Source organism: Balaenoptera borealis, assembly GCF_965194805.1.
Source record: "Balaenoptera borealis genome assembly, chromosome: 11".
NCBI classification, from domain to species: Eukaryota; Metazoa; Chordata; class Mammalia; order Artiodactyla; family Balaenopteridae; genus Balaenoptera; species Balaenoptera borealis.
Window position 1 is genome coordinate 85463525 of NC_138868.1, and position 22785 is coordinate 85486309.

The following is a 22785-nucleotide window of genomic DNA, read 5'->3' on the forward strand; positions in this document are numbered from 1 at the left end:
CTCAAGGACGTCAGTGCTCTCGCCCTGCGTCCGCACGCAGCCCCGCCTCCCATGGGGACCTGGCCTGAGGAGCAGGGACGGGAGCTTCGAGACTAAGGCAGCGCGAAAGGTAGGAGGTGTGGAGAATTTGGGGTTTCCAAAAAGCGTTTGCTGACTGATCCAAACAGAAGTGAGACATGGTTGTATCAACACATTTTAAAAGTAGTTGAACTCCCGATAAGTGTCTGTGCTCGCCCCGCCCAGGAGAGAGCGTGCACTCCGTGAGGGACCCATGAAAGGCTGAGTGAACGTCTAACTGTGGTCTGTTACCTGGTGCACGGGTGTGTGAATTTCTGCGGAGAGCTCTTATTTCTGTAGTTTCTGCTGACTTGACACAGTGGTTGGCAAATGGTGACGTGTTCCATGCATTCAGGACATGATCGTGGTTACTAATAATCACTTTGTTTTGTACTGACACCTCCACAGAGAATTTACTACAGAATATCCACTTTACAGAAGAGAAACTGAGGCGTAGGAAGAGAAGTGACTGAGTAAGAGGAAGGACTCAGACCCTTGGTGTTAGTAAATTAACCCTGCAAGGAGGCCGTTAGCCTGCGGTGGCTCTAGTGATGCGGCCTCCTACATAAACCAATCAAAATCTAAGCCTGTCAGCGCCTCAGGGTGATGAACACAGCTGAGGACGACCAGTCACAAACCACCAATTAGGCTTTAAAGCTATAGCAAATCAGTCATTTCCTTGCTTTGCTTCTGCCCTTTTAAAATAAAAATCTCTGCAGCTCCTGTGGCTGGAGTGCTCCTCACCACTTCCTCTTTGTGGTGCCTGAATTGAATCTATTTTTGCTCACATAAAGTGTTAAAATTTTAAATATGCCTCAGTTTGTCTTTTAACATTGGCCGTAGAAGTTGGATTTGTGTCCAGTTTCTAGAACAGTGGTCCTCCTCTGGTCAGGCCTTAGGCGTTACGTGTACAACGTTCCTCTTCTACCACCACATTCTGGATGCCTCCACCCACTACCAGCTCCCGCGCATCAGATCCCCTAGATGTGGTCAGCAATGGCTTTTACATGCAGCGTGGTCACATTATAACATCGCAGACACTCCTCCATCCTCCAGCCAGCGTGTGAAGTGAACCATTACCATTCCTGTTGAAGAGTCTGGTGTGACCACTTTCCCAAACACAGCCACTCCCCAGCTGACCCTGGGTAACCATTCTTCTGAACTTGGTCTCCATCACTGCCATGGATGTCTTTATATTTAGGCTACATTTTTAAGTATTCTTAAACAGCATATAGTATTCTACTACGTTTTCTCTTGTTACTTGCTTTATTTAGTGTTATCTTTGCTAGGTTCATCCATGCTGACATGTAAAGATGTGTCTAGTTCACGTACTTTCCTCGCTATGTAGGATTCCCATGTAGGGAAATACAATAATTTATATGTGCATTTTCCTATTGATGGACATTTAAATTGTTTCCAATTTTCGGTATGATTTCTTTTTTAAAAAAATTTTATATACTTTTTAAAGGTTACTTTACATTTACATTTATTACAAAATATTGACTCTATTCCCTGTGTTGTACAATACATCCTTGAGCCTATCGTACACCCAGTAGTTTATATCTCTCACTTCCCCACCCCTGTATTGCCCCCTCTTCCCCCTCCACGCTGGCAACCAGTAGTTTGTTCTCTATATCTGTGACTTTCCTTCTTTTTTGTTATATTCGGTAGTTTGTTGTATTTTTTAGATTCCATATATAGGTGATATCCTACAGTATTTATTTTTGTTTGACTTATTTCACTTACCACAATGCCCTCCAAGTCCATCTATGTTGCTGCAAATCACAAAATTTTGTTCTTTTTTAAGGCTGAGTAGTATGCCATTGGTTATATGTACCACATCTTCTTTATCCATTCATCTCTTGATGACACATAGGTTGTTTCCATATCTTGGTAATTGTAAATAATGATGCTGCGAACATTGGGGTGCATGTATCTCTTCCAATACATGTTTTTGAAAACACATGTTTTTGGTTTTTTCGGATTTATACCCAGGGGTGGAGTTGTGAGGTCATATGATAGTTCTATTTTTAGTTTTTTGAGAACCCTCCATACTGTTTTCCACAGTGGCTGCACCAGTTTACGTTCCTACCAACAGTGTACCAGGGTTCCCTTTTCTTTAAAAATTGTAAATTTTCTTCCTAGTGGTAATTGAGATGATAGTTCACTAATAACATAAGATCAGGTGAAGTCTAAAGAAATTTTAGAAAACCTGGATAAAGTAAGAAAACATCTGTTCCTTGGCATCTGAATGTTAGAGAGACACCAAGACATGTGGGCCAAGTTCTGGAGAGAAGGGAAACACAGACGTAAGCTTGACATTTAGTGCAGCTTTTCTCCTTGGGGCATTTGCTGATTCAAATCTTACAGCCTAGGAGCTGAAAAGCCAAAGAGTTCAAAAGACTCTAACCACAGAAGCCAAACAGCAAGAGCCATTTTACATTGATAAAAAGCATTTTAACTATGTAGAAGCAGAAAATGAAAAGAAAGAACTTTGCATTACATTTAATAAAAGTTTAGGGAGATCTTTGTGGTATATTAGTAAACTTATTTGTGGAAATTTAGCCATGTACATTGTGTTGGAGAGGCACCAATAGTTCAAGAATTCTCACAATTTGAGTACACAATTGCCTTAATGTAGGCATGGTGGCAGCCATTTACATAACAATGATTTGGAGGATGCTGTGTTAGTCAGCTCTTGCTGTGATAATGCTTTGGAACAAATTGCCCCAAAACTCAGTTACATAAACAAGAATTTATTTTTCTTGGACCTATGGGCTAGCTGCAGTGGCTCTCTTTTAGAACTCTAGATGGCTGGCTTTGCTCCATGTTGTGTGTCAGTTTGAGGTCTGTCCCACACATCTTCCTCTGGAACTCTGCTGTGAGGCCGCAGCTCCCAGGCCCTGTCTTCTCACAAAGTTCACTGAAACATAAGAGGTGAGCCCAACTGCACAAGCCCATTTAAGGCCTCTGCTGCTCATTTAAGGCCATCATGTCTGCTCACACTTCATTGGCCAAAACATGTCACAGATCTAAGTTGTATTTAGAATATGTGTATTTGTTTGAAGTTGGGTGCTCTCACAGAAGAATATTGCATTTTGGACAGTGTTACCTTAGCATTTTCATTGGCATTTGCAAACGTGATAAACGTCATGTGCACTTTTTCACCTTTGAGAACTTTCTGAAATTGTGGGACCATTTCTATGGGAAAAGAGGAAGGTACACTTTAGAACTCAACTCTAGTTCTGGCATTGTTGGGAGAAGAATTAATGAGATAAGGTCAATACAAATGAAAGATTTGGGATTCACATATTCATCATTAACATCAGCATTCTACAGAACATTCCTGGAGAATTGTGATGCTTGCTTTAGGTGATTTCTATCATAAATCATTATAATTTGACCAAGCCACTTCAGTAAAACATACATCATACAGTACATCGCATTTTAGTTTTTCCTACCACTCCACAACTTATCATCAATACTGTACCATAACCCAGAAACAGAAAGAGAAACTGAGTGAATTCATTGTTAGCAGATGGGCTTCACAAGAAATACTAGTGGAAGTTCTTCAAATGATAGCAGACAGTAACTCAAGCCATAAGAACAATACAAAGAATGCTGACTAGAGCAGCTGTGTAGGGAATTATAAAAGATAATGTAATTTCAAATTTCTTCTCCTTTCTTCTCTTAACTAATTTAAAAAGTAAGTGCATAAACAATATGACTATATTTGGATTGTTCTGTATATAACATAAAGAAATATCATATATTTGATGATATGGCACAAAGAAGGCAGTGAGAACAAAGCTGTATTAGAATAAAAATGACAGTAGATCATAAGCTGAATCCACAGGAAGAAAGGAAGAGAACCAGAAATGGTAAATAGATTAACCCAACAAACTCAAAAATATTTATTTGCTCTACTTTCTTCTCTAAGCTCCTTTAAAAGATAAGCTTGTGAGAAGTAATAATTATAATAATATGTTGTTAAGTATGTAACATATAGAAATGTAACAAAAACAAAAAAGAGGGGAAGGAATACAGCTCTATAAAAGTACAGTTTCTGTTTCTCACTGGAATGAAGCTAGTATACATCTGAAGAGATTCTGACAAGATGTATTACATAAGCCCTAGAGCAGCCATTACTCAAAAAATATGGTTAAAAATCATTAAAGGAATTAAATGTTACAGTAGAAAATATCCACTTAATATAAAAGGAAAATGGAGGAACAACAACAATAACAAAAAACAAAAACATAAAACATGTAGAAAACCAAAGGTAAAATGATAGACAGAAATAAATACTACCATATCAATAATAAAAACTAAATGTAAATGAATTGAACAGTACAATCAAAAGGCAGATATTGTCAAACTGGGTTTAAAAAAATGTTTTCTATAGGAGACACTCCTTGGATTCAAAAGTCTAATGTGTACAAAGTAAAAGGATGAAAAAAATACATCATGCAAATAACAACCATAAGCATGAAGAAGTGGCTATACTAATACCAGAAAATATAGCCTTTAAAACAAACAAAAAAGTTACTAGATATGAAAAGGGACATTTTATGATAAAAAAAGGGAAGATACAAAAATTTTTAACATATTTGCCCTGAATAAGATAAAACCAAAATACATGAAGAAGAAAATACCAAAATCCATGAAGAATTGAAGGAAGAAATAGATAATTGCACAACATTAGGTAGAGGCTTCAGTACTCCACGGTCAATAATGGATAGAACAATTAGGCAGAAGATCAACAATGATATAGAAGACTTGGACAAGACTATGAATTAACAAGACCTGATAAATGTCTACAGAACACTCAACCGAACAGTAAAATACTCATCTTGCTCAACTACATGTGAAACATTTTCCAGCATAGACGACATGCTAGGCTATAAGACAAGAGATTGAAACCCACATACATTGCTAGTGGGAATGTAAAATGGTGCAGCCATTTTACAAAACAGCTTGAGAGTTCCTGCAAGTGTTAAACATCGAGTTACCCTATGACCCAGCAGTTTCACTACTAAATATATACCTAAGAGAAATAAAAACTTATGTCTGCACAAAAGCTTGTACGTGAATGTTCAGAGAAGCATATTTCTAAAAACAAAAGGTGGAAATAATTCAAATGTCAATCTGATAAATGAATAAACAAAATGTGGAATATCCGTACAATAGAATAGCATTCAGCTATAAAAAAGAATGAAATATTGATCCATGTTACAACATGGATGAACAATGAAAGCATTATGTAAAGTAAAAGCAGCCACTCACAAAAGATCACATATTGTATGGTCAAATTTATATGAAATGCCCAGAATAGCAAATCTGTAGAGACAGGAAGTAGATTAGTGGTTGCCTAGGGCTGAGATGGTTGAGGAGAATGAAAAAAACATTGTTAATGTGTAATGGGTTTTTTGTGGGGGGACAAAAATCTAAAATTGGATGGTTGTGATTGTTACACAAGTCTTTTAGTGGTTACACTAAGAACCACTGAATTGTATACACTAAAGGGTTGAAATTATGGTATGTAAATTACATCCCAACAAAGCTGTTAAAATTATGATAATTTTATATTTATAAATTTGAAAATTCATCCAAAATTACACATTCTTAAAAAATGCAACCTAACAAGACTAACCCAAGAAAGAAAAAAATATCTAAAAAACCTGTATCTACTCCAAAATTTGTTTGTATAATTAAGTACTTTTACAGAAAATGATTTCCAGGGATAAATGGCTTTCCAAGTAAATTCTTCCAAATATTTAGGGAAGAAATATTGGTAATCTTACATAAAAATCTTCGAGGAAACAGAAAAGTATATATTGCTCAAAATCTTTATAAGGCCAACATAAGCTTCGGATCAAAAGTAAAAAGAATATTACAAGAATACAATCACAGGCCAGTTTCTCTTTTGAACATGCATGCAATACGTGTAAACAGAAGCACAAACTGTATCCATGGTATGTAAAACAATCATATATCACAATCAAAGTAGCTTTATTCTAGTAATGCAAGGTTGCTTTAATGTTTAAACATGAAACTGATCCCAGGAATGAATTAGAGTGGGAAAAAAAGTCATTTAAAACAGAAGTCTTGGGAATTCCCTGGTGGTCCAGTGGTTAGAACTTGGCGCTTTCACTGCTGGGGCCCTGGTGTCCAATCCCAGGTCAGAGAACTAAGATCCTGCAAGCCATGAGGCAAGGCCCCGAAAAAAATAAAGAAAAAAAAGAAGTCTTAACCAGGAGAAGCACAAGATCGAATAAACCTAACAGATAACACCTTATGGAAAGTAGGTGAAGATTATGGAATATTCTAAAATTTAAAACAAAAAGAAACTTTTAAAGATTCAAGAGGATGTGACAAATATTGTACATAGGCAAAAAATAAAATGAAATAAAATGTGCGAATGATGGGAGCCCAAAAATCCAGATGTCCAAGTCCTGTCTCTGAATATTCTCATTCAATGGGTTCTGGATTTCCTCTATATTTAAAAACCTACAGATGATTCTGATACGATACACAGACACAATGTAAAGCTTCTGCTTTACAGGAAATAATACCAGATTATTTTGTTATTTTATAGTTCTATTAACAGGTTGTACTATTGACGGATAAATCTGATGTCAAAATACACTCCCCACTTTGGATAAAAAAGGAACTAGTAGTCTCTACTGCTACTTGGTAGCAGCATGCATGTATTGCAAGGGCAATTATTGTAGGGATCCAAATTAGGGGAACATTTTAGAATTGGAAGACTACATACAGATCATCTAGTCAAGCTTCCAACTATTATGGTTGTGAAAAGTAAGGCCCATATAACTGAAATGATTTATCTCCAAAGAGCATTAGTGAAAGAGTATGAAATAAAAAATATCTCAACTTTTAATTTAGTGCTGTTTTTATTAATCTCAAGTATTAGCTTAAACTTCAGTGTGACAGATTTGGGATTGAATTCTTGCTCAAATTTACTGATTGTGTGCCTTTTAGTAAGTTACTAAAACTTTTTTTTTAAATAGATTTATTTATTTGTTTATTTATTTTTGGCTGCGTTGGCTCTTCGTTGCTGTGCGCGGGCTTTCTCTAGTTGCGGAGAGCGGGGGCTACTCTTTGTTGCAGTGCGAGGGCTTCTCATTGTGGTGGCTTCTCTTTGTTGCTGAGCATGGGATCTAGGTGCGTGGGTTTCAGTAGTTGTGGTTCATGGGCTCTAGAGCGCAGGCTCAGTAGTTGTGGTGCACGGTCTTAGTTGCTCCATGGCATGTGGGATCTTCCCGGACCAGGACTCAAACCCGTGTCCCCTGCACTGGCAGGCGGATTCTTAACCACTGTGCCACCAGGGAAGCCCTACTAAAACACTTTTAACTTTGCTTTTCACATATGTAAAATGGTGAGCCTTGACTGATACAGAATATGAGATAACTTAGCACTGTTCTTAACACATACATGTAGTTAAAATTTTTTGGCTCACATCCCTCTTAAACAGCCTCTATCCTCTTAACAATGAATGTGTCTTTCAGCTAACAAAGCACCCCAGAGCTGACCACATTCTGGCAAGAGATATAAGATTCTTTTTCTTACTGGGGGTTCTTTATAGCTGATATTTGAACTGCACTTAAACATGAACATCTCTTATTTGTACTGTATTAATGGATTTGATAGATGAATTTTAAAAAGTGATACGCAGGAATTGAGCTGCCTTACTCTCAAGAAATATAATTCGATAGTGGTGGCTAGAACGATAAACAGTGTTTGAACAGGGAGTCCATATTGGATGTGAACTACCTGTACTCCCATTTGTCTATTAAGAATAAATAGAATCCTTTCAAAATCTGTTTTAAAAGGCAGTTATTTCCCTCTGCCTCATTTAAGTTACCTGCAAGAAAAAGACAATCTCCTGAATCCTTGTTTAAAAGGCTTTTAATATAAAGCAGACAATTTTTTGCAACATTTCCCAAACTTTTCATTATCAAATTGGCTGAGGCTTCTCAACGACTATCATTTCACAACAATATCTCCATTTTCACCTTCTTTAAATGAATTGGCCTAATAGATGTGCCATTAAAACAGAGCTTCACCCTCAACATATTTTAAAGTTTGTATTCAAACAGTATGAAGAAAACAGGATCAGGGAATTCAGCCATGAAAGTGAATGGATTACTGATACTTGCTACATCATGGATGCAACTAAATGAAAGAAATCAGGCACGAAAGGCCACATATTGTATGGTTCCATTTATACGAAATGTCCAGCAGTGGCAAATCCATACACATGGAAAATATTATACATTAGTGGTTGCCAGGGGTTTGGAAGAGAGGGAAATAGGGAATGACTGCTTAAAATGGGTGTAGGTTTCCTTTTGGGGTAATGAAAATGTTTTGCAACTAGGCAGTGGTGATAGCTGCACAACATTGTGACAGTAAAATTCCACTGAATGGTACAGTGAATTGTAAAATGATAAAATGGTGAATTTTGTGTTATGTTCATTTTCCTACAATAAAAAGGAGAAAGAATTAGGGAGAGACTTAGAGTTTGGGAAAGTAAAGTGAACTGGTCAAGAAAAAGACAGCTCTACTGTTCAGTTTTCTCTCAGCTCTCCCAGTGCGTTAATCCTCAGTAAAACGTAGCCTGAACTTGTAGATGATAGTCATTCAACACAGTCCAGGGAAAAGTAAATAAAATAAAACCTAACTCTTCTTCTTTAGCGCATCTATGAAAGGTTAACTTGCTGCTCAGCCACACGGACATTCATGAAGACGTTTCACTTTAGGTCTCCTCTACTTCAGTACTTTACTCACAGCTCATTCACACATGTAGGCAACAGCATCCTTAATTCGATGGAATCTGCAGTGCTGGTTGTGATCAGTCTCATGAATAGAAAAGGAAAGGTGGTGCAGAAGCCAAGAGAAGAGATTTTCAAGACAGAGACGTTGTTTAAGATATAACTCGGCTTGGCGGTCACATAGATAAAGATTGAGAAGTAGTCCCCTGGACTTGTCAATTTAGAAATCATTGGGGGCTTCAAGGAGATCAGTTTCATGAGAGTAGTGGGGCAGAAACCAGATTGCAGTGTAGATGGGAGGGGAGCAATGGGGAGCAAGTCAAGAAATTGATGGCAAAGGGAAAGAAGGGAGGGGTGGATAGAAGGACAGGAGAATAGAGTGGGGGCGGGCATTTCCTTGTGGCTCTTTAACTCTGGCTGGGAGGGGCCAACAGAGAAGGAGAGCGTGAAGATGTAGGAAGAGAGGATGGCATCCCGAGCCCAAGGAGGACTGGCCCCTGTCTTCAGCTCCCACCAACTGGATGTTCCCTTTCTTTAGCTTTCCACGTAGGCTGTGGAAGTTGCCCCATGCCTCCTTGGATCAGCTGCCCTTGATTCGTTCGTACTTTTCTTATTTCTCGGCACATCTGGGTCATACGTTATGTGAAGACAAACAAATCACTACTGATGGTTAATTTTCTTGAAAAATCCCCCAGGCATGTACCATTTTGGAGAACTACATATTGTTCCTCAAAAAGCCAAAGTAGCCCATTTTTCCTCTCTCATTGGGAGAGATTGCTGTTTCTTGGAGAACCCGAGGAAGATGGTGACCCGCACTTAGGAATAACGTTGCTTGAAAAGTGCAAAAGGTGAGGTAGTTTGGTTGTGAGGGGCCTCTGAGTCCTGAGACTTCCTGAGAGATGGCAGACGCACAGCTCCCATTTCCCTCTTACCCTGGGCTATGAGCTCATCAAATGAGATGGTAAATAAAGTCACTGACATGGTTTAAAGGATAATTTTGTTCTCTCTTTTTCATTCAGAGCAAATTTAATGGAATTTGTATACAACATATGGATGAAATATCCATAAGATGGGGCTTGACTATATCCTCATGATTCCCCTTCCCTTTTCTACATCTGGCCCCTTTAGCTCTGCAGACTTAACCCCACACCATCAATCCACCCAGTCCCCAGTCGGTCCACTGAGCGTCTCTTCCTCCTTCGCATCTGGTCATTGTCGTCACCTTGCTCTCCACTACCGCCTCCTGCAGTAGCTGTTAGGTCCAAGGAGGTTGGTTCACTGTGAGCAAGTAACTGTCAACTCCATGGACAGGTGGAAATGACTTGGCAGCCGGAACGAGCCCACCCTGAGTTAATTATACCAATGAGGGTCAAGGAGAATGGGGATGCAGCTGGTCTGCAGAGCCCCGGCAGTTCTGAGACACATGCTCCTGGATCCACACGTTGCTCCATATCCAGCCTTGCCTTTCTTTGTTCTCTCTCTTGACTCCATCCAGTTTTCTGCTCTCCTTGTCCCTTTGGGGAGGCAGGTCAGTACCAGCCCAGGTGTAGTCCCCAAATGCTTCCTACTTCCAGGCCCTACGTAGGCTTGTATATCCACTTGCTTGGGTTGCCCTGGCATTCATGATAACAAGTTGAGTGGTTTCTGCCCTAGGCTATCTTTTCTGGCATCCTTCCTTGCTGAAATGTCAGAGGAGGCCATTGAGAGGGCATAACCGCCAGTTGACCCAAGAGCTGGACCCGGGCAGTCAGAGACTCCTCACCCCCTCCCCTGACCTTGGAATATACATTCTGCCCACCATTCCCACAGTGGGAACCATTTTCAAGAACTCAGCCTTGAGAGAGTAATGTGTTCTTGAGACCATGTGGACAGTATACGTGACTGAACCCTGTTAAGGTCTCTGTGTAAACTCAAGATCCTGGCGGGTGGGTGCTGAGATCTATTCGTCTTTCAGCTGACCAAGGCAAGCCTTGTAAGCAGGTTCCCTTGCTTGTTAAAACTGCCACTGACTAGTCTGGAGCGGGCTGCCTCTTTCTTCAGTCTCTCGTTGCCCCCTGTGTATAGGGGCCAGTTTTCACACCAGCAGATAATCTTAATGCTTTGTTTTCTTCCAAGTATGTACAAATCAAATAATCCTTTTGTGATGAAAATTATACAGCATTATACAGAGAACCAAACATACACTTTCCATTACATCTTTGATGTACTAGTTGGTGATAAATTGACATATTTCTTCACCCGTGTTCTTTGGACTGTTTTTTTCATTTGTGTCTGTTTTTCTTCAGATGATTTTCTAGTAATTTATACAAATATGTGAATCTGAATAAACTAATATATTTTAGTCTCAATTTCAGTTTGCATCCTTTGCTCTCCAACAATCATTGGAGTGCTGTTTTCAATATGTCCACACAGGGATTCAAAATAACAAAAATGCTTTTGAAACATAATGTCGTAGCTTGACAGAGTGGTTTATAAATTATAGCATACGCTTATGTTCTTAATTCTTCCTCACAGCCCTGCTTATCATGGCTGGAATTGCTGCTACACCTGTGGGGTCAGCTGGGGGCTGGCTGTAGCCAGGCTGGGGGCCTGACTGGGCCATATGCCTCTTATGCCCCAGCTAGTAACTGGGGCTTGTGCTCATGGGGGTAGCAGGGCTCCGAGACGGAGAGTAGAAGCATTATGGGACCTAGCTCTGAACTGGCACACCATCGTTTCTGCTGCCTTCTCTTGGCCATGGCAAGTCACCTAACTTCAAGGGTGGGGAAATCAACTCTGCCTCTTGATGGGAGAAGTTGGAATGTCACGTTGCAAAGAGTGAGGACACAAGGAGTCAGCCTGGAGCCAGTTTTGCAATTTGGGATGATGCTTTGTGCCTTCCTCAAGGAGGTCGTCCAAAACCATTTTTCAAACATCCCAGGTTCCTATAAATCTCCATCTCTGGTTTGGCGGCCCCTAAAAATTCCCAGTCAGTTTTGGTGAGGGGACACTTGGTGACAGTGTTGTCTTTCAAAATGAGTAGTTCCGTTATCGACATTACATTTCTCCCCATACATTATTTATAAGGTTTCCCTGTTTGTATGTACAAAATATTTCTGTGTATATTTTGAGAAATAAATTGTACAGGTCTGTTTCATTCTTTTACACACCCTAGAGATGTTCTAGAGGCAGTCAAAGTGTCCAGATTTTTGAGAAATTGGAACAGTCAAGAGTTACCTGTATGGAATGCTGTTAACGATGGCAATTCCCGTTACAGTACCTTTCATCTGAGACACTTAGGGTCTGTTAACCGATTAAAAGTATTATCTTGGCCAACGTCAAGACAGAGCAAGAGGCATCTTTCCCAGCCAATCAGAGATTTCCTTGGGCATGAGTAGGGATGCCTTTGGACCTTGACGGCAACTTAGAGCTAGAACTTGCTCAGACGAGAAGGGAAACTGGAGAAGAATGGCTTTCTGGACTGCCAGCATCTCCAGCTAGCCCTAATTATCAGAGTCTGGAGCAGAACTGCTTATTCTAACAAGACTGTGGATGGAGCCACAGGAAGCTTCAGAAGTGCCCCTGTTGTCTAGAACAGTGCCAATCACTTTGTTAGGTTCTCTGATGATTGGCTCACTGGAAGATGCTGGGACATGTCTGATAGTCAGACTGTGGGTTGTCAAGGACAAAATGTCTGGGACTGGTTTTGCTATCCCCAATACAAGTTTGCATGGAGCAAAGAGTAAACTCGCTTAGAAAATCAACAATTCATTTTTCTCACAAGTGATATTGTGGACTGAGATATTTACCAAACATACATTCATCCATCACAGCGGTTGCCCACACCCAGTGTGGGTTAGAATCACCTGGGGGCTCAGAAACATTGCAGATTCAGACAGTGCCGGTTTTGCTACTCTCCACGTGTGGTCAGGAACCAGAGGTATCATCCTGGGCTCATGTCAGAAATGCAGATTCTCAGGCTAGTCCAGCCCTATTCCAGTCCAGAATCAGAATCTGCATTTTAAGAAGACTCCAGGTAATTAAATGCACATTCAAGTTTGAGAAGCCATAGTTGAGGCAGTGCTTCTCAATAGAAATAGAACATGAGTCACAGGTGTAATTCTAAAGTTTCTTGTAAACTTATTCAAAAACGACTTCAGTAAGATATGTATTAAGCTCAATATATCCAAAATATTATCATTTCTCTATGGCACTACCCCTGTTTTGAGTGCTTAATGGCAACCAGTGCCTACCCTATTGAACAACACAGATCAAGGCATGACCTAAATACTATATCCTCTTAAAAATCTCCAGGTGGTTCTAATTCATATTCAGGGTGAGGAACACCATTGTTTAGGGGATAAAAATTTAGGCGTTAGGATTCAAATAATGCCCATATTTAATGGAGACCTTAGCAGAGCTGCTTCTTCCTGGGTCCTCCGTGGAGAGGAGTAGTTAGGACAGATGCCTCCCCTTGTAGCTTCAGCGTCCTTGGGTTAAACTGTGGAACATTACTCAGGTGGGGCTCCATGTCCTTGATCTTGGACACCAGCTTCGTCAACTGACCATTTGTCTTGGTCTCATTATCAGTGGCCACAGAGCAGAACGGGCACAATGAACGCTTCCATGGGACTCCCTCTGTGTTGAATTGATGCACCAGAGGCAGCAGACATATCCGCATTTCAGGTACGTAAGTTTTTCAAGATAACCTAGGCAGATGAGACTTCTACTTGCTTCTTTAAAATGTTTAGCCATAATCACTTTCTGTGGAAAAATGAGCAAGATGTTTCCATGAGTTGAATGACCATTAGTGCTTGGGGCGCTATCCTTTTTACTTGTATAGATATATCAGGTACCTAATATGTGCCATCCATCGTGCTAGGTAATGACATAAAATGTAAATATAAATATAAGTATAAATATAAATATAACTGACTTTTGCCCCAGAACTTCTGATATTTGGAATGCTAGTTAGAATGAAGACTCAATCCAGGGACTTCCCTGGTGCCACAGTGGTGAAGAATCCACCTGCCAATGCAGGGGATGCGGGTTCGAGCCCTGATCAGGGAAGGTCCCACATGCCCCAGAGCAACTAAGCCCGTACGCCACTACTGAGCCTGCACTCTAGATCCTGTGAGCCACCACTACTGAGCCAGCATGCCACAACTATTGAAGCCCGTGCGCCTAGAGTCAGTGCTCCGCAATGAGAGAAGCCACTGCAATGAGAGGCCCGCGCACTACAACCAAGAGTAGCCCCCGCTCTCCGCAACTAGAGAAAGCCTGTGCACAGCAATGAAGACCCAACGCAGCCAACATAAATAAATAAATAAATAAATATATTTTTTAAAAAAGTTAAGTGCACTGATGGAGAGATGCATTACATATAAAAAAAGAAAAGAAAAGGAAAGGAAAGAAAGACTCAATCCATCATTTAGCTTCAACTTGAGTTGGTGAATGGACTAGACGTGGGTTGTCCAGTACTGTAACCACCAACCACAGGTGGCAACTGTCCATCTGAAATGTGGCTTATTTGAACAGAGATGTGCTCTGAGTGTAAAAATGTACAATGGATTCTGAAGACAGAATAAGAAAAAGCAAATTTAAACTATCTCATTGAGATCTTTTAAACAATGTTTGTATCATCAGTGTAAATACCTGTTGAAGTGATAACATTTTGTTGATTAAAATTATTTTGAATTGTTTCTTTTTACTTCATTTAATGTGGCTACTAGAAAATTTATAATTAGATATGTGGGTTACATTCTACTGGACATCCTGGTCTAGACTCAGAGATCCTCCAAATTCCGCCAGCTGGTCCTACTCGGCTGTGGCTCAGATTCCCAGCAGCAGCTGAGAGGTTGAATCAGTCAATGGGGGAAACTCGATTCACCATGTGGTAGAGGACTCCAACCAGGATCTGATTAAGGAAAAAGAGCATCATCTCTCCAGCCTGGGTGTTGAAACCTAGTCCTGCCTACAGCTCCTGGAGCAGAGGACCCAAGGGTCCCTAAGTGTACACACTAGGTCTGGGATTGAGCTGGCCTCGGCAACACTTACTGTATTAATAAATTACTCCAGGGACTTCCCTGGCTGTCCAGTGGTTAGGACTCCACACTTTCACTGCCAAGGGCTGAGGTTCAATCCCTGTTTGGGGAACTAAGATCCACGAGCCACACAGTGCGGCCAAAAAAAAAAAAAAAAAATTACTCCATTCCCCAAACTTTGGCTGTCATATTTGCCTTTTGTAGAAAACTGAGAGGTAAAAAAGAAATTACGTAAGATTAGACTCACCTCTCCTTTACTAGGTTCTCCTTCTTAAAGTGACTCAGTTCTGGAGTGAGAGTCACCTACAAGGGGCTTTTTTATATTGAAGCATCCTCTTCCCACCCTATTCACAACAGGCCTCACCTCTTTAATCTGATCGTATTTTGATTTAATTTTGGCAGAAATATGATTTGCTAATGACTAAGAGGTCACCACAAATGTTTTTATTCAACATTGAACCAAAATTTCAAAATGAATTGCATTTTCAGAAATTTTGTATTTGAGCACTTATAAATCTCAAGAACATTGTCTATGGCCAACAATTATAATTTTTTCTTGGCTTTTAGATAAAATCAGACCTTTACATTTAATTTCATTAATATTACTCTGCATATATATATGTGCGTATGTATGTATATTTGTAAAAACTTCATGCTTAATCTCTAAACTACTCAATGGTAGGTAAAACTCTCATTTTAATTTCACTAATATTTTCTTAAGACCTAAAACCCTCAGCTTTACTGATTAATATTCACCCTTCACTAATACCTGATATAAATTCTCACTGGGTTTACCTCAACTATTTAGAATATGTGGGTCCAGGTTGATGGACACACAACCTATTTACTAAGGAATCATGTAGTAAGAAGGGAAGGTGAGATGGGATTTGGCCGTGCTTAATTCCCATCCTATGAGATAGACTAGTCACTTTCATTTTATTGCCAATGAATAACTAGAAAGAAGAAATCTATTATTACTGTCATCGTGTTTTACCGCACAGTGAAATTTTTAAATGTAGGTGGATCAAAAATCATGACTCATTTTCAGTGTTTTTGAGATTCAAAATATGGGAAGGTCATAAATCGTACGTTTAAAAACTATCCGTGCTACCGAACCCTCAACGAAATCTGAGAGTTTGTTGTTGTTGTTAAACATTTTCCCACAGGAACTTCCCTGGTGGTCCAATGGGTAAGACTCCATGCTCCCAATTCAGGGGACCCAGGTTTGACCCCTGGTGGAAGAACTAGATCCCGCGTGCAGGTGACAACTAAGACGCCCTGGTGCCTCAGCTGAAGATCCCACGTGCAGCAACTAACACCCGGTGCAGCAAAAATGAATAAATAAATATAAAAAAAATTTTTTTCCCACATATCTTGGCTTTTTTCCTTCAAATATAAAAAGCCTGGAGTGGCTTTAGTTCTTGAGTGACAGTTGCAGACATATTTAACATTTGATTAATGAAGTAATCATAAAAGGCTCCAGCCATCTCACAGCTACCCGCTAGGCGGCGCTATGTCAAAGTCTATGAAAGGATTTGGCTCTTCCCTGTTCTGATCCAGGTTTCCTGCCTCCTAGATTCTACTTTCTGAAATGCTCACCAGAAAGCAAGAACCCGTCTGATCCTGTGACGGCTCAGTTTTGTAGACATGTCTGTCTCTTGATAAATAGGATATCCTGACTATCTGCTCCTCACAAGATTATTAAAAATTACAGCAGTTTAAATTCATAGGTAAATGTTCAGCCTTCCTTCTTCCCGGAGACATTTCACCCTGAGTGACATGGCAAAACTCCGCTGCACCCAATGCCTGGATCAGCTGCTCCTTCTTCTAGGAACCGTTCCTTTTGTCCCAAGACAAAACATTGTTTTATGTTGCTCTCCCAGGACAATTTATAAACATTTCTAATAGAATCTGTTACCATTTTTATTTGGATTGGTGTGGTCTTAAAAATTCCTTAATGAGACAAACTTAGTAGAAAGCTGAGTCTGTGGCCTTGATTTTGGATATGAAATACAAAGATATCCAGCAAAAAGTAGACAACAAACAATTACCGTTGGATTGATAGACAATTGTATGTAATAATTTGAAATCAATCTGACTTCCTTTATATTTTCTCCTGATTTCCATCCTCCCCACACTCTCCTGGTCCTCTAGGTGTCATCTAAAACAATAAAAGAACTCAGCTGGCCTCATACCTCCAGACCCTGAGTAAGGAACCCAGGTTAGCCAGAACAGACTTCTGACTTACAGAACTGTGTGATAATAAATGGCTATTGTGAAAGAGAAAAACAAATATCGTATATTAACGCATATATGTGGAATCTAGAAAAATGGTTCAGTTGAACCGGTTTGCAAGGCAGAAATAGAGACACAGATGTAGAGAACAAACGTATGGACACCAAGGGGGAAGCGGGGGAGGAGGGGGATGGTGGTGGTGGAGGTGGGATGAAATGGGAGACTGGGATTGACATATATACACTAATATGCATAAAATAGGTAACTAATAAGAACCTGCTGTATAAAAGATAAATAAATAAATAATCTCCTATAAAAAATGGCTATTGTTTTAAGCTGAAAAAAAAATTGTGAATTAATAATGTAATTTTATTCATTGATTAAGTGGGTGGTGTTTATCCACTCATATTTATTTTATAACCCAGACAGACGTACTGTACGTTACTTTGTCCATTGTTTAATTCATCAAAGACGCCTAGAGAAGACAAGCCTTTGTTTTCAAAGCTTGACCATGGTGTAAAAAATTAATAAAGGGAAACCTCAATTAAATAGATTTGGGAGACCAGAGGGGGAGCTCTCGTGCCCTGTGACCATAGCAGAGCCCAACAGGAAGAAGAAAGACTCCTCTTCTTTCCTGGCAAGACTCAGCCAGTGAAAAGCCGTGAACTCTTGACTAGAGCCCTCCCAACTTCTTTGTCCCCTCTATAAAAGCATTCTCCTTCCCTTGCCGCTTGGGGACTTACACGAAGCTCACCATGGTGGCCGACCCTGAACTGCAATTCTCTGCTGATCCCGAATAAACCTGTCTTTGCTGAAGAAATATCTAGTAGTCTATTTGTTTCAAGTCAACACTTTCAGAATATATAAATGCCAAGGTTTTCTGATTTAGAAAGTACCCATTTTGGCCAATTAGTTTCTATTTATTGTCTCCTCTGATGCTCATTTTAAAAAATCTGATTTTTTTTTCTAAAGACGAGTTTATCTTTCAAACACATGTGGGGTTTTTTTGTACCTAGAGATTTTACCGTGGGATGGACTTTTAAAAACTGCAATAATAAACAAGTGCAGAGTTTTAAAAAATCATGAAACTGTAGCAAGCAAACTTGACTGTACATCATACAAAGAATAAAACAAAGGAAACTGATATGAGTTGTGGTACAACAATAAGAAGGGGAAATATTAAGATTGTATATGAATTATTTGTGATTTCCTGAGAAGTAAAGACCACACTTATCATTATTCTTGTGTATTTTCAAACATTTCCAAACTTGGAATGAACAAAAGAAAGCAAGTACAAAACACATAAAATGCCAACATTGAGAAACAGTGGTTACATTTGACTTTTAGGTTCATTCTACCATATATATTTCCCAGTCTCTGTGGGAGAGTAGAAGCCTAACTTTGATGGGTACTAAATACCACACAGAGATGTCCTAATCACAGAGAAAAACCATTGCAAACTCAGGAATAACTCAATGCTCTGGAAGCACCCCATAGATCAACCCCACCTCAGCACTGAGAAACTCTCCTGCCTTTTGTTTCAGTGAAGCTGAGCCCAGACTGAGTCCTGGCCTTTCCCCCTTATTACAGTAGTCTTCAATATCATCTTCCTTCCCTATTTAACTCTTTTGGGTGCAATTTTTAATTTTTATCTATTTATTGATTGATTGATTGATTGATTGATTGATTTTTGGCTGCACTGGGTCTTCGTTGCTGTGCCTGGGCTTTGTCTAGTTGTGGAGAGCAGGGGCTACTCTTCCTTGCGGTGAGCAGGCTTCTCATTGCAGTGGCTTCTCTCCTTGTGGAGCACAGGCTTCTAGGCACGCGGGCTTCAGCAGTTGGGGCACGCGGGTTCAGTAGTCATGGCGCACGGGCTTAGTTGCTCCACGGCATGTGGGATCTTCCTGGACCAGGGCTTGAACCCGTGTCCCCTGCATTGGCAGGTGGGTTCTTAACCACTGTGCCACCAGGGAAGTCCCTGGGTGCAATTTTTGCTTTGAGGAAAGTAAAATGAATTACAGAAGTCTTACAGCAATATAGATTTTCTTACCCTTTGTTCTTTATGTTATAGTTGTCATATGTAATACCTCAGCATGAATTGACCTTCTGAGATTGTGGTATAATTTTTTCCTTCAAAAGTCATACTTACAGTAAAAGAATTTAAGAGGAGAAAACTAAGCTATCTCATTTATCCAGATGCTACCCCTTCTATGGCTCTGTCTTTCTTCCTGAAGTTCCAACTTTAGGAACTCTTGTGTCATTTCACTTCAGCCTGAAGAAGTTCCTTTCCCATGATTTTATATCTAGCCACCTGATAATTAACTATTTTGTCTTCTTTCATCTTCATCAGCCTTTGTTTTATTTTCATTTTTGTTTTGCCTTCAATCTTTAAGGATATCTTGGCTACATCAGTATCCTGAGGTGATAGTTCTTTTCTTTCAGTAGTTTAAAGATATTATTCCGATCTCTTCTAGCCTCTGTTTTCAGATGAGAAATCACGTCTTGAAACTGGTATTCTTTTACGTTTAACTGACTGCATTCAAGATTTTTCTTCCTCTTTGATTTTTAGTAGGTTGATAAAGATGTGTCAGGTTGAAGGTTTTCTGATTTTATTTGAAATGAATGCCAACCTCGGACACTCCTCAGGTTGTCAGAAATCACGAGTTGTCATTGGATGTATCTACATGTGAGGTCATAGCCACTGGAGAGAGAAAATAATTTAGCAGGTAGACCGAATCCTTGGCCCAATCAGAGAAGGCACCCACATATCCCATTTGCATTTAAGTTGGTTTATTTCTGCTCTTTCCACAGTCAATAAAACCTTACCCCAGAAATCCTTCTTGAATTCCTAACGTAGGACCTAGGAACAGGGCCTAGATGAGATTTTTCAATACCCAACCTGAAGAAGTGGATTATTTCCTTATTTTCATAAATGAAAGTATAGCCTGGGGTATATATCTTGAACAGACTGTCCAATATATATTTCTGTGATGGAAATGATGTATATCTGTGCTGCCCAATATGGAGGCAATGAGCTCCATGTGGCTCTTGAGCCCTTGAAATATGACCACATTTCTCCTGCCATATGTAGAAATTCTAACATTTTGCAGATACTGAATTAAAAATCTATTATTTACGTTGACTTCACCATTTTCATTTTCCTGGTGTGTTCATTAGAAAATTCAAAATTACATATGTGCCTGGCATTATGTATTTTTTGGTGAGCAGTGATCTAGAGGATGGAAATGTATGCCTCCTTTGACTCCTTAAGCTTAACCCCACTCTGGGGCAATGTCCCAGCGTGGAAGAAACTGCAGGTGGAGCTGGAGACCTTGAAAAGTTTGGCTATACTCCCAGCTCAGCCCAAAGCCCAAGGATGATTCTACACTTCCATTCTGACTCGTGCATTTCAGATCTTTCTGGGTTTGGGCCTGGTATATATGTCCCTCCCAGCCCGCCCTGGCTGCCCCTTCAGTTGTCACCCCAGCAGGATCTGGGTGGCTTAGGCGCTTCTGGGTTTTTTGGGGGGTTTTTTTGCACTTCTGTTCTTAGTAGCTCTTCCCTCCAATGTCACCAGGCGGGAGGGCAGGTGGACGCACAGGCGCTGATGCCAAAGCTGCCACCTCGGGCGGCGGCTGCTGAGCCAGGTACCCTGCTCTTCAGCTTTCCCGCTCTGGTGGCCGGGGACCCATCCTGTACAGTTAGAGCCGGCCAGGGGAGAAGGGGCAGCTGCCCTGCCAAGAAGCTCATCACCCTCAAGGCAAACACCTGCAACCCACAGACCCTGGGAGATCTGGAAGCACTTATGCAGCCCCAGGTCCTCACGCGTCCTCCGCACACGCGCCATCCCTCTGGAACCTTTGCGCGCGCCTGTTCCTCGTGGGCCCCGGGCACGCGCGCCTATTCTTCGCTCACAGGTTCCAGAGCTGCGTCCCAGCAACAGGCCAAACAGTGCGCACTTCGCCTTTGGCCGAGTTGGAATCTGAAGGAGAGCGCTCGGAGCCCAGCTCTCTGTCCAAGGACCGACCTCACCCAAGTTCTCTAGGGGCAGTTACCTAGGCAGGCCCTGCCCCTCACTCCCGCCCAGGGCACTGGGGGACCAGCACCTGCCAGGAGGGCTCGGCCGCCCCCAGCCCGCTCCCCCTCCCACCGACTTCCCGTGGCCGGCCCGGGTCACCCAGCTGTCCATGGCCCGCTATCCACTCTCAGGCCAGCCCACAAGTGTCTGTCCAGTGACTCTGCATCTGCGCTTTGCTACAGAGTCTCTGAGACCACATTGTAGCATCCCGCAGACCCTGCGCTCCTTTCTGGGGCTCCTTATCTCCATCTGCAGGTGAGGCCATCGGAAGAAGGCGTTGATGGGTGCTCACACCTCCACGATGTCCCGCAGCTCAGTGTCGGCAGTGGACACAGTCACTGTCAGTGTGGCGCGGGGGCAGCCAGTGCCACCCACGACACCCAGATGTGTCCCGAACAGTAGTTGGTGCACAGAGAAGACGGTGTTGAGGGCCTTGGGAGAGAGCCGGAAAGGGATGGCCAAGCAGGAGGAAGTCCCCACAGTCACAGGGAGGAACGACGACCAGAGAAGCGGCCCCGATGGCACTGGGGGGTGCACGATCTGCATTTAGGCCCCTGGGGGTCTCTTTCTTCGTAACCAGGCCTGGACATCTGCAGAGAAACTTCCACACCAAGAGTGCAGAAACAGATAAAAAAGGAAACTCCAGACCTCTTATATGAGCTCCTGCCCCCAAAGAAATGCCATCACGAGCTCATATAGCTCCACCCGAGGTTTCCCGCCAGTGCAAAGAAGGAGGGGTCCTGCTATACCGCAAGGGCTGCCCCAGAAGTCCTCAAAGAAAGGGAGCGAGGAGGGCCCTCCATCGCCCTCTGCAGCTCCAGTGGTTTCCCAGAGCAAAAGCGAGCCTGACAAGGATGCAGAGGCAGCAAGAGGGCAGAAACGGACCAGGACGAACTGCTCACCCACATCTGACAGTCCCAGGCCCCAAAAACGCAGGATTCCTCTGCTGCCGCACAGGCGAGGGGAGCCTCTGAGGCTACCCCCTGAGCTGGGTTTCTGGGTGACCGCTGAAGATGTAGACTCAGAGAAAGAAGCAGTACTCCGGCGCATCAACAGTGCGCTGCGGGGTGAGACCCAGGCCATCGGGGGCCTCGGCGTCACGCAGCCTTCCTGTCCTTTCCCCCTCTGTGGCATCAAGCACAACTCTGTGCTTGTCCTGGAACAAGGGGATGCCCCCTGTTGCCTGTAGCTGACTCCTCCCCCTCCCTGTTTTCCTTCCAGAACCCTTGTGTTGTGTTCATAACTTATAATAAAGCTTTGTTCTTGTTTTTTTCATAATCCTCACCTGTCTGTGATCTGTAGATCAAGTGTGGAAAAGCACTGGCTTGTATGAGTGGTGACATGGAAAGCCAGACCTGTTTACCGTTTCCTGTGACCCTGCTCATGGGTTGTGAAGAGTAGCACAACAAGATGGCTACAAGGGCCCTATATCAAAAGTGTGTTTTGAATTTAAACGATGCAGCCCAGAATAAAATGGGCCCCGGGGGAGGGGTAAACAGGGAGGATCATCCTTGTCTGTTGTAGTTGCTGCTTCTCACCCACCTCTCTGACCTGGATCATCCCGAGCATACATCAGCTGCCCATACTCTACACGTTTAGT

The 22785-nt window shown here is 41.6% G+C and overlaps 1 long non-coding RNA gene across 1 annotated transcript; it reads left to right on the forward strand.

Moving 5' to 3' along the window:
- Nucleotides 1-43: 43 nt before the first annotated feature.
- On the forward strand, nt 44-18394 carry LOC309606204. The gene is made up of 2 exons (XR_014231698.1): nt 44-109; nt 13419-18394. It is a non-coding gene; the product is annotated as an uncharacterized lncRNA (long non-coding RNA).
- The last annotated feature ends 4391 nt before the right edge of the window (nt 18395-22785 follow it).